Here is an 8,813-nt window from a genome sequence, read left to right on the forward strand (position 1 = left end):
ATTTACTTTTAGGACCACGAGACGGTATCTCGAGAGATCCCCTGCTGTTTTACCCCTGTGTGTTGTACTTTATTCTTCTTAATTTCCTTTTTGATAAATTTCAGTCTCTTATTAAACTGCGATATTGTTATTTTGTATTATTTAATTTATATATACCAGTAGGTCCCTGACCTGATCTCGTCACTACTCGACCGAGGTTAGGCTTGGCACTTACTAGGTACCGTTGAGGTGTACTCATGCTACTCTTTTGCACATATTTCGTGTGCAGATCCAGGTACCTTCTACAAGTCCCGCTATTAGTTGCGTACTTGTTGCTGCTCCGGAGATTTCAAGGTATTTCTGCCCGCGTTCACAGACCTTGGAGTCCCCCTCTATCCCTTTTATGTTGTTCCTCCTTTACCTTTTCTCGTTACTGATGTCTAGCAGCAGTTAGACAAATACTTAGAAGCTTGTGACTTATGATGTTCCGGGTCTTGGGGATATTTTGTGTATATTCGAGAGTTGGTTATTGTACATGCCGAGCGACACTTATATCAACTATTTAATTGTCTGTTGCAGTTAGTTGTTAAATTTATGCTTTCATTAATATTATTTCGCAAGTGTTAAGGTTACCTAGTCGTAGAGACTAGGTGCCGTTACGACATCTCACGGAGGGAGAATTTGGGTCGTGACATAAAAAATCTATATTATCTATGTTATATTAAAGGAGGTATCTATATATCATATATTATATATTATATCATCTATACATTATAAAAGGATAGGCAAAGAAATCATATTAAACCAAGTGAGAGCATAATAAAAAATCACTTAGCAATTTTAGACAAAAATATTGTTATTCATAAGATTAAGACAATTATTAAACACTACAAGAAAGTATATAATTTGCAATAACTTTTTAGCAACAACAATGATATTGTTGCTAAATATTAATAAATAGCAACAACTCTATTTAGTTGTTGCTATATCATAGAACGTTAACTTACAAAAAATTTCTCGTTGGCTAATGTTTTAATTTTGTTGCCATAACTTTTTGGGTAATATAATGATTTTAAAATATAAATAAATTGTCAACAATAAATTGTCAGTGTTGCCAAAAGCATTTTCTTGTTGGTAAAATACTTATTTTTCTTAACAGTTTGTTTGACATGTGGCCTAAACAATATTTAATTCTTTCTCAATTTTTAGCAAAAACAAACGCGCCAAACGTCCCTCCCTTTTATCCCCGAATCACTCCCCCTTTTTATTTTTATTTTGGCTTTCATCTTTACCAATTCGTTCAACCCTTCGGCTCGTGCTTTTGAGTTACAAGGTTCAAATGAGCGACAACCTTATCTTTTAGTAGTGCGGCTATGGCTTAAAATTGTAAGCTCCTTCATCTCTAGTTTTAGTTGTTTCTAGTTTAGGGTTTCAATTCCTTGAATGCTTCAATTGTATGTTTTTAGTTAGGAGGTCCTAACCAGGGTCGACGCTTTCTCAAAGCAAAAACTTGGGCATCAAATAAACCATTTTTTTTTTGCAGGTTCTAAACAAAGATAGTGTGATTCATTCACATTAGTACTTATAGCTCCATTCCAATTCTAATCAATGGTCTCATGTCTTATTCGGTTGGTATTTCTATTTTACCTTTTTTTTTTTAAAATACTACCTTCCTTTCTATTGATTGAAGATTCACAAGCAGATAGTGACTGTAATTATTTTTTATGTGGTATATTTGTGCTTTTTGGAATTGGGATAGATGTAGATTTTGGCATATGCTTTGGCTATATTTTTTGGGTTGTAATGCTCCTAAAGAATAGGCTATTTCTGGCTTTGCGGATGCAAGTCTCTCTTTGATTGTGTTACTTTGATTCCCACATCTCACTGTAAGTTAGTTTCTGCTTTGTCTATATTCGTTTCTTTAGCATCTATATATGTTTGAAAATTGACTTAATATATTTCAATCGTACTGATTTTATCCTCACTAGTGATGGAAACGCAGAGTGAAAATATTTACACTTAGTGATGTGAGTATTACTATCGTTCATCTTGAGGAAGATGTTGTATCTGTATCTCTGGTTTCAATAGACATTTCGGGTTCTAAGTGATTGGATATTTTGTGAGATTAGGTGTTATTTGTTCTCTAAAAAAATTCGGTAAAATCTAATAATTATTGTGGTTTTAACTAGAAGCTTAAGAGAATTAGTTGCCTTGTTAAAATTAAAACTATAGTGACCTTTCTGTTCCTTAGTTTATTGATAAATCTTAGTGTCTTGCACTAAAGAAGTTTGAGGTTCAAGAAGTAAATCATTTTTAGAGAAAAACAATTGTATTATAAAGCTAGCACTAAGGAAGTGATGTAGTATTTTTTTTGGTCAAAGTGCTATAGTAATTACAAGTGAGTAAAACACTAGAAGAAAAAACTCTTTCCAATATTACAGGGATTTCAAGAATAAATTATAAATTTTTGTGTCGTGCATCCGTAAAGCCTTATTTGTACTACCAATTATCATTCATTCACTACTTTTTTATAAGCTGCTAGTGCCGATTAGTAGTTCCACTTGTATATTTGTGTATAATTGCTCTTGAATTATCTGTACTACTAATTATATTTGCCTCCTTTTTTCCGTGGATAGCGCAAGTGCGGAGAGAAAAACTCTTGCTAATGCAGTGAAACGTGAGTTGTAGAAAAATAGGTAATTCTTTGCTTTAATAGAAACCTTTATTGTTTAATGTGCAGTAGGGATTTAAACACATGCAAAAAATATTCATGAGTTAACCAATAAAAAATGAAACATTCGATATGCAAAGAGAGAGCTGTACAAAATGCAACAGGTCATAGTACTAAAGGTCACTTAGTCAATTTCCTTCTCATTGCATTCACCGGGACTTGTTTTGAGAAAAAGATTTTTACTTAGTATAAAGAAAGAAATTACTCTTTACAAATTTTATCTATAGAGAACTTGGTTCTTTTTGTTGCAGCTTGAGTGGATTGTTCTCTAATCACATAGAAATATTAGTTAAATATTTCAAATCATGTCCTACCTTTACCCTTCTTTATGTTAGGCAGCCTAGGTGGAAACTCAAGGAAGAAGGTTATTGTTTATGTTCTAACACTATCCATTACTGAATGCATCTCTTTTTCCCTTATGTGGTCCAATATTTCTTGTAGCCTATAATTATGATTATGGCATGGCTATTGTACATGTTTCTAGTAGAGTTGGACCTGCTGTGTAATTCCAAATGCACAACTAATTAAGTTTATTTGAGGATTCTTGATTTTGTCAATGAATTGGAAAAACTATGGAAGAGATTGAAATTGATAGAACCAGGTCATATAGTGAATTGTATGTTTCATTTCCTCTACTCTGTTTTACGGCCTTCATATTCTTGCTACTATTTATACTTGTTGATCTTATAGTGCTATATTTTAGAAGAAGAGGATGAGTAAAGTCTACAAGTCATGCTAAGTAACTTTATTTTTCATGAAAAAAGTAAATATCTTGGTTGTATGCACAAATGAGTCTATTTACTTGAATAAATATTTGTATAGTATTTTGTTTTGACTATAATATTGTATCTTCGGAGTATTTAGTAGGTTCTGGTGCAACAACTTTGTTTGGGGAAGTATTCAGCTTCGATGTGGAATTTTTGAAAGATTTACAACTCAATTTATTCAATTCTATTTGGAGTATTTCTCTTGAACTGATAATTTTGCAACTTATATTCAGTTTTCTTTTTAGTTGAATGTTTCTATTCAACAATTCTGTAATATGTAACATTTTGAGTGATGAAATAATTGCAATGTTTAGTAAGTGGACAATAAGCATATCTGATTTCCTCTTTTTCTTTGTTAATTGTAGTTTTGTACTTTACAACTTTCTTTTATCAAAATATAAAGATATTTATCTTCTTTTGTAGGATGGACATGCTTAAATCCTCATTGCTGGAAATATGGTTCATGCAGTACAACAAGTTGTTGGAAGAAGATTTATTTTTGGAATTATTAGATTAGAATTTAATAACCTTGGTATATGATGCTTTTGTTCTTTTTGCAAGTAAAAGCATACATTTTAGAAGATTTAGTTATAGTGAGTACATACTTGTGTATCAATTTTATGTATTGACATTTATATACATATAAAATTTATTATTTTATATATACATTTGTGAAATTATTGTTGGCAAAAGGTAATTCATAAACACAATAGCAATTATTTCCAAAAGCCATGATAATAGATCAATAACTAACTTTGCCGCCAATTGTTTCACCACAACAAATATTGTTGGTAAATATGCTCATTTTTTGCAACAATAATGTCACGACCCTAAATTCCCTCCGTATGATGTCGTGATGGCACCTAGTCTCTAAGACTAGGTAAGCCTATCAATGCAAAATAATAATAAATATCTGAAATAAATAAACTATAATTCAAACAATTTCAACTCCCAAAACCCGGTAGAAATAAGTCACAAGCTTCTAAGAATTTATCCTCAATGTCTCTATATAACAAAGTCTAAAAAAAATAAGGAAGCAACATAAAAATAATAGAAGGGGACTCCGGAGTCTGCGGACGCTGGCAGATATACCTCAAAGTCTCCGTGCACAGGTACTCACTGATATCTGGGCTGGTAAGAAGTACGTGGATCTGCACAAAAAGATGTACAGAAGCGTAGTATGAGTACACCACAGCGGTACCCAGTAAGTGCCAAGCCTAACCTCGGTAGAGCAGTGACGAGGTCAGGTTAGGCCATATTAAAAAATAATAATGGCATGGTAAAATATTTAATAATATAATAAAATAAAATGATAATGAAAATGAATCAAGTAGTATGTCACCATTTAATTATACAAATAATGGCAAATGATATTTCGTGGAATCAAAACAGAATTTCCTTTCAACTTTAAGAAAATCACAACAAATAATTAAAGGCAACTGTGGCCATAAATCAATATCAACAAGGGCACTCACGAGGTACCGCCTCGAATCATAAAAATATTTACAATATCTCATTTCCTTATCTCACCGCGGGAGCCTTCACAATTTTATTTTAAAGAAAATATTTTTTCCGAAATAGCATCCCGCGTTTTAGACATCCTTATCACAGCGCATGACTTCTAGTAGTTTTCCCTACTAGCCACGCATATCATGCCACTCTTATCTCACCGCATGCATTTCAATACCCAGACCTTATACCATCACATGCGTATCAATATCATAATATATCACAATTTACACATCAAGTGCTCAAATAATTTAACTTGCCAAAATAATTCAACAACAATATTTCTCCACAATAAAGAGCTCACGGCTCATGCCAAAATAAATCATCAATAATATGTTTTCACAATAAAGAGCTCATGGCTCCGTCACAACGAGTACAAAAATCTTACAAAATATTCGGGAATAAATAACTCAACAAAATAATATTTCAAAATTTTAATACATTGCTTGGATACCAAATTTAAAATGTCAAATAATTTATATTAATAATATTTGATTTAAAGAAAATTACCCTTCAAATAATGCACAAAATAAAAGAAATCAAGTTTCAACTAAACAGATAAAACAACTAGCAGGAAAATGTCAAGCAAATTTAAAATATAAACATTAAATCAATGAAGAAGAACATAACAAGATAAGATAATTTAATTAATGCGCAACAGTGATCAACACAATTTAATAACATAATCTTTCACATTTAACCCGTGTACACACTTGTCACCTCGTGTACACGACTTTTCACACATTACAATTATCAATCCTAGGAAATATTTTTCCCACACAATGTTAGACAAGTTACTTACCTCGACTTGCTCCAATTTAATCAAGTAGTATGCATTTTCCTCGATTTTCTGACTCCGATCGACTCGAATCTAGTCATAATTAATTCAATATAGTCAACAAAAATTAAAGGAATCAATTTCATAAGAAAATACTATATTTTTCAATAAAATCCGAAATTAACTCAAATATTGCCCGTGGGACCCACGTCTCGGAATCCGGTCAAAACTCACACAATCCGATAATTCATTCAATTACGAGACCAACCATACCAGTTTTACTCAAATCCGACTCTGAATCGACACCAAAATCTCAAAAATCGATTTCTATGAGATTTCTAAAATTTCTCAAATTTCAATCTCAAAACACTAATTAAATGGTAAAAATAATGATATATTCGTGTATATTGACCAAATCTGAGTTAGAATCACTTACCGCAATGTCTTTTCCTTGAAAATCTATCAAATATCGCCTCTGCTCAAGCTCTAGTTTGTTAAAAATGGCGAATGTGACGAATGCCCTCCTTTATAATTCTGCCCAGGCAGCCCTCGATCATGACCCTCGATCATGGCCCTCGATCATGACCCTCAATCTTGGCCTTCGATCATGGGGCTTCGATCATGAGGCTCGATCATGGCTTCTATCATGACTTCGATCATGGGGCTCGATCATGGCTTCGATCATGGGCTGCCTCGATTTTGGGCTGTCTCGATATTGGGCTGCCTCGATCTTGGGCTCGATCACAGCCCAGAATTTCCAACAGAAGAGAAAATTTACAACAGCTATTTTAAGTTCAACTTTTGATCTGTTAACCATCTAAAACTCACCCGAGGCCCTCGGGACCTCTACCAAATACACCAACAAGTCCTAAAATATCATACGAACTATTTGAAACCTCAAATCCCATCAAACAACACTAAAATCACAAATCACACCTCTATTCAAGCTAAATGAAACTTAAGAATTTCCAACTTCTACATTCGATGTCGAAATCTATCAAATCATGTCCGATTGACCTCAAATTTTGCATACAAGTCATAAATGACATAACAGAGCTATGAGAATTTTTGAAATTAGATTCTGATCCCGATATCAAAAAGTCAACTCCTCGGTCAAACTTTCAAACTTTAAATTCCTATTTTAGCCATTTCAAGCCTAATTTCACTACGGACTTTCAAATAAAATTCCGATCAAGCTCCTAAGTCCAAAATCACCACACGGAGCTGTTGGAATCATCAAAATTCTATTCCGGGGTCATTTGCACATAATTCGACATCCGGTCACTATTTGAACTTAAACTTTTAATTTTTCATCAAAATTCCATATCTCGGGCTAGGTACCTCGGAGATTGATTCCGGGCATACGCCCAAGTCCCAAATCACGATACGGACCTACCGGAACTATCAAAATACTGATCTGAGTCCGTTTGCTCAAAATGTTGACCAAAGTCAACTCAGTTGAGTTTTAAAGCTCTAATTCACATTTTAATTCATTTTTCACATAAAAACTTTTCGAAAAATTTTACGGACTGCGCACGCAAGTCGAGAAATGATAAATAGTGCTTTTCGAGGTCTTAGAACACAGAATTAATTATTAAATTTAAAGATGATATTTTGGGTCATCACATTCTCCACCTCTAAAACAAACGTTCGTCCTCGAACGGAGTTAGAAAAAGTACCTGAGCTGGTGAATAAGTGTGGATAACAGCAACGCATATCATGCTCGGTCTCCCAAGTTACCTCCTCGATCGGATGACCCCTCCACTGAACCTTCACGGAAGCAATGTTCTTTGACCTCAGCTTTCGAACCTGCCTATCTAAAATAGCCACTGGTTCCTCAAAATAAGATAGATCCTTGTGCAACTGAACCAAACTGAAGTCTAACACATGAGACGGATCGCCTTGAAATTTTTGAAACATAGAAACATGGAACACCGGATGAACTGCAGAGAGACTAGATGGTAGTGCAAGTCTGTAAGCCACATCTCCAACTCTCTCAAGAATCTCAAAAGGCCTAATATACCTAGGGCTCAACTTGCCCTTCTTCCCAAACCTCATCACACCCTTCATAGGCAAAACCCGGAGCAATACCCGCTCACCAACCATGAATGCAACATCACAAACCTTCCGATCCGTATAACTCTTCTGTCTATACTGGGCTGTACGAAGTCGATCCTAAATCAACTTAACCTTTTCCAAGGCATCCTGAACCAAGTCTGTACCCAATAGTCTAGCCTCGCCAGGTTCGAACCAACCCACTTGGGACCGGCACCACCTACCATACAAAGCCTCATATGGGGCCATCTAAATGCTTGACTGGTATCTGTTGTTGTAAGAAAACTCTGTAAGTGCTAAGAATTGATACCAAGCACTCCTAAAATCTATCACGCACGCATGGAGCATATCCTCCAGTATCTGAATAGTGCGTTTGAACTGTCCGTCCGTCTGAGGGTGAAATATTATACTCAACTCCACACGAGTACCCAACTCTCGCTGTACAGCCCTCCAAAACCATGAGGTAAACTGTGTACCCCGGTTAGAGATGATAGATACAGGTACACCGTGAAGTCTGACAATCTCGCGAATATATACCTGAGCCAGCTGCTCTGAAGAGTAAGTTGTAATCACATGAATGAAATGAGCTGACTTGGTCAATCTATCCACAATCACCCAAACTGCATCGAATTTCCCCTGAGTCCATGGGAGTCCAACAACGAAATCCATAGTGATCTGTTCCCATTTCCATTCTGGAATTTCCAACTTCTGAAGCAATCCACCCGGTCGTTGATGCTCATACTTCACCTGCTGGCAATTTAGGCACCAAGCTACATATTCCACTATGTCTTTCTTCATCTGCATCCACCAATAGTGTTGTTTCAAGTCCTGATACATCTTTGCAGCACCTGGATGAATGGAGTACTGCGAACTGTGAGCCTCCTAGAGAATTAACTCACACAAACCTTCTATATTAGGCACACATAGCCTGCCCTGCATATGTAATACACGGTCATCCCCAATTGCGACTTCCTTGGCATCACCGTACTGAATT

The 8,813-nt window shown here is 35.1% G+C and overlaps 1 long non-coding RNA gene across 2 annotated transcripts; it reads left to right on the forward strand.

Moving 5' to 3' along the window:
- Window positions 1-1,181: 1,181 nt before the first annotated feature.
- LOC107799827 (uncharacterized) lies at window positions 1,182-4,139 on the forward strand. Of its 2 annotated transcripts, XR_001651224.2 has the most exons (5): window positions 1,184-1,365; window positions 1,523-1,607; window positions 1,739-1,865; window positions 2,616-2,675; window positions 3,901-4,139. It is a non-coding gene; the product is annotated as an uncharacterized LOC107799827 (long non-coding RNA). The 2 variants fall into 2 exon arrangements; XR_001651223.2 differs by having other exon boundaries at window positions 1,182-1,365; window positions 1,739-2,675.
- The last annotated feature ends 4,674 nt before the right edge of the window (window positions 4,140-8,813 follow it).

This window comes from Nicotiana tabacum, chromosome 14 (assembly GCF_000715075.1).
Source record: "Nicotiana tabacum cultivar K326 chromosome 14, ASM71507v2, whole genome shotgun sequence".
Taxonomy (NCBI): Eukaryota; Viridiplantae; Streptophyta; class Magnoliopsida; order Solanales; family Solanaceae; genus Nicotiana; species Nicotiana tabacum.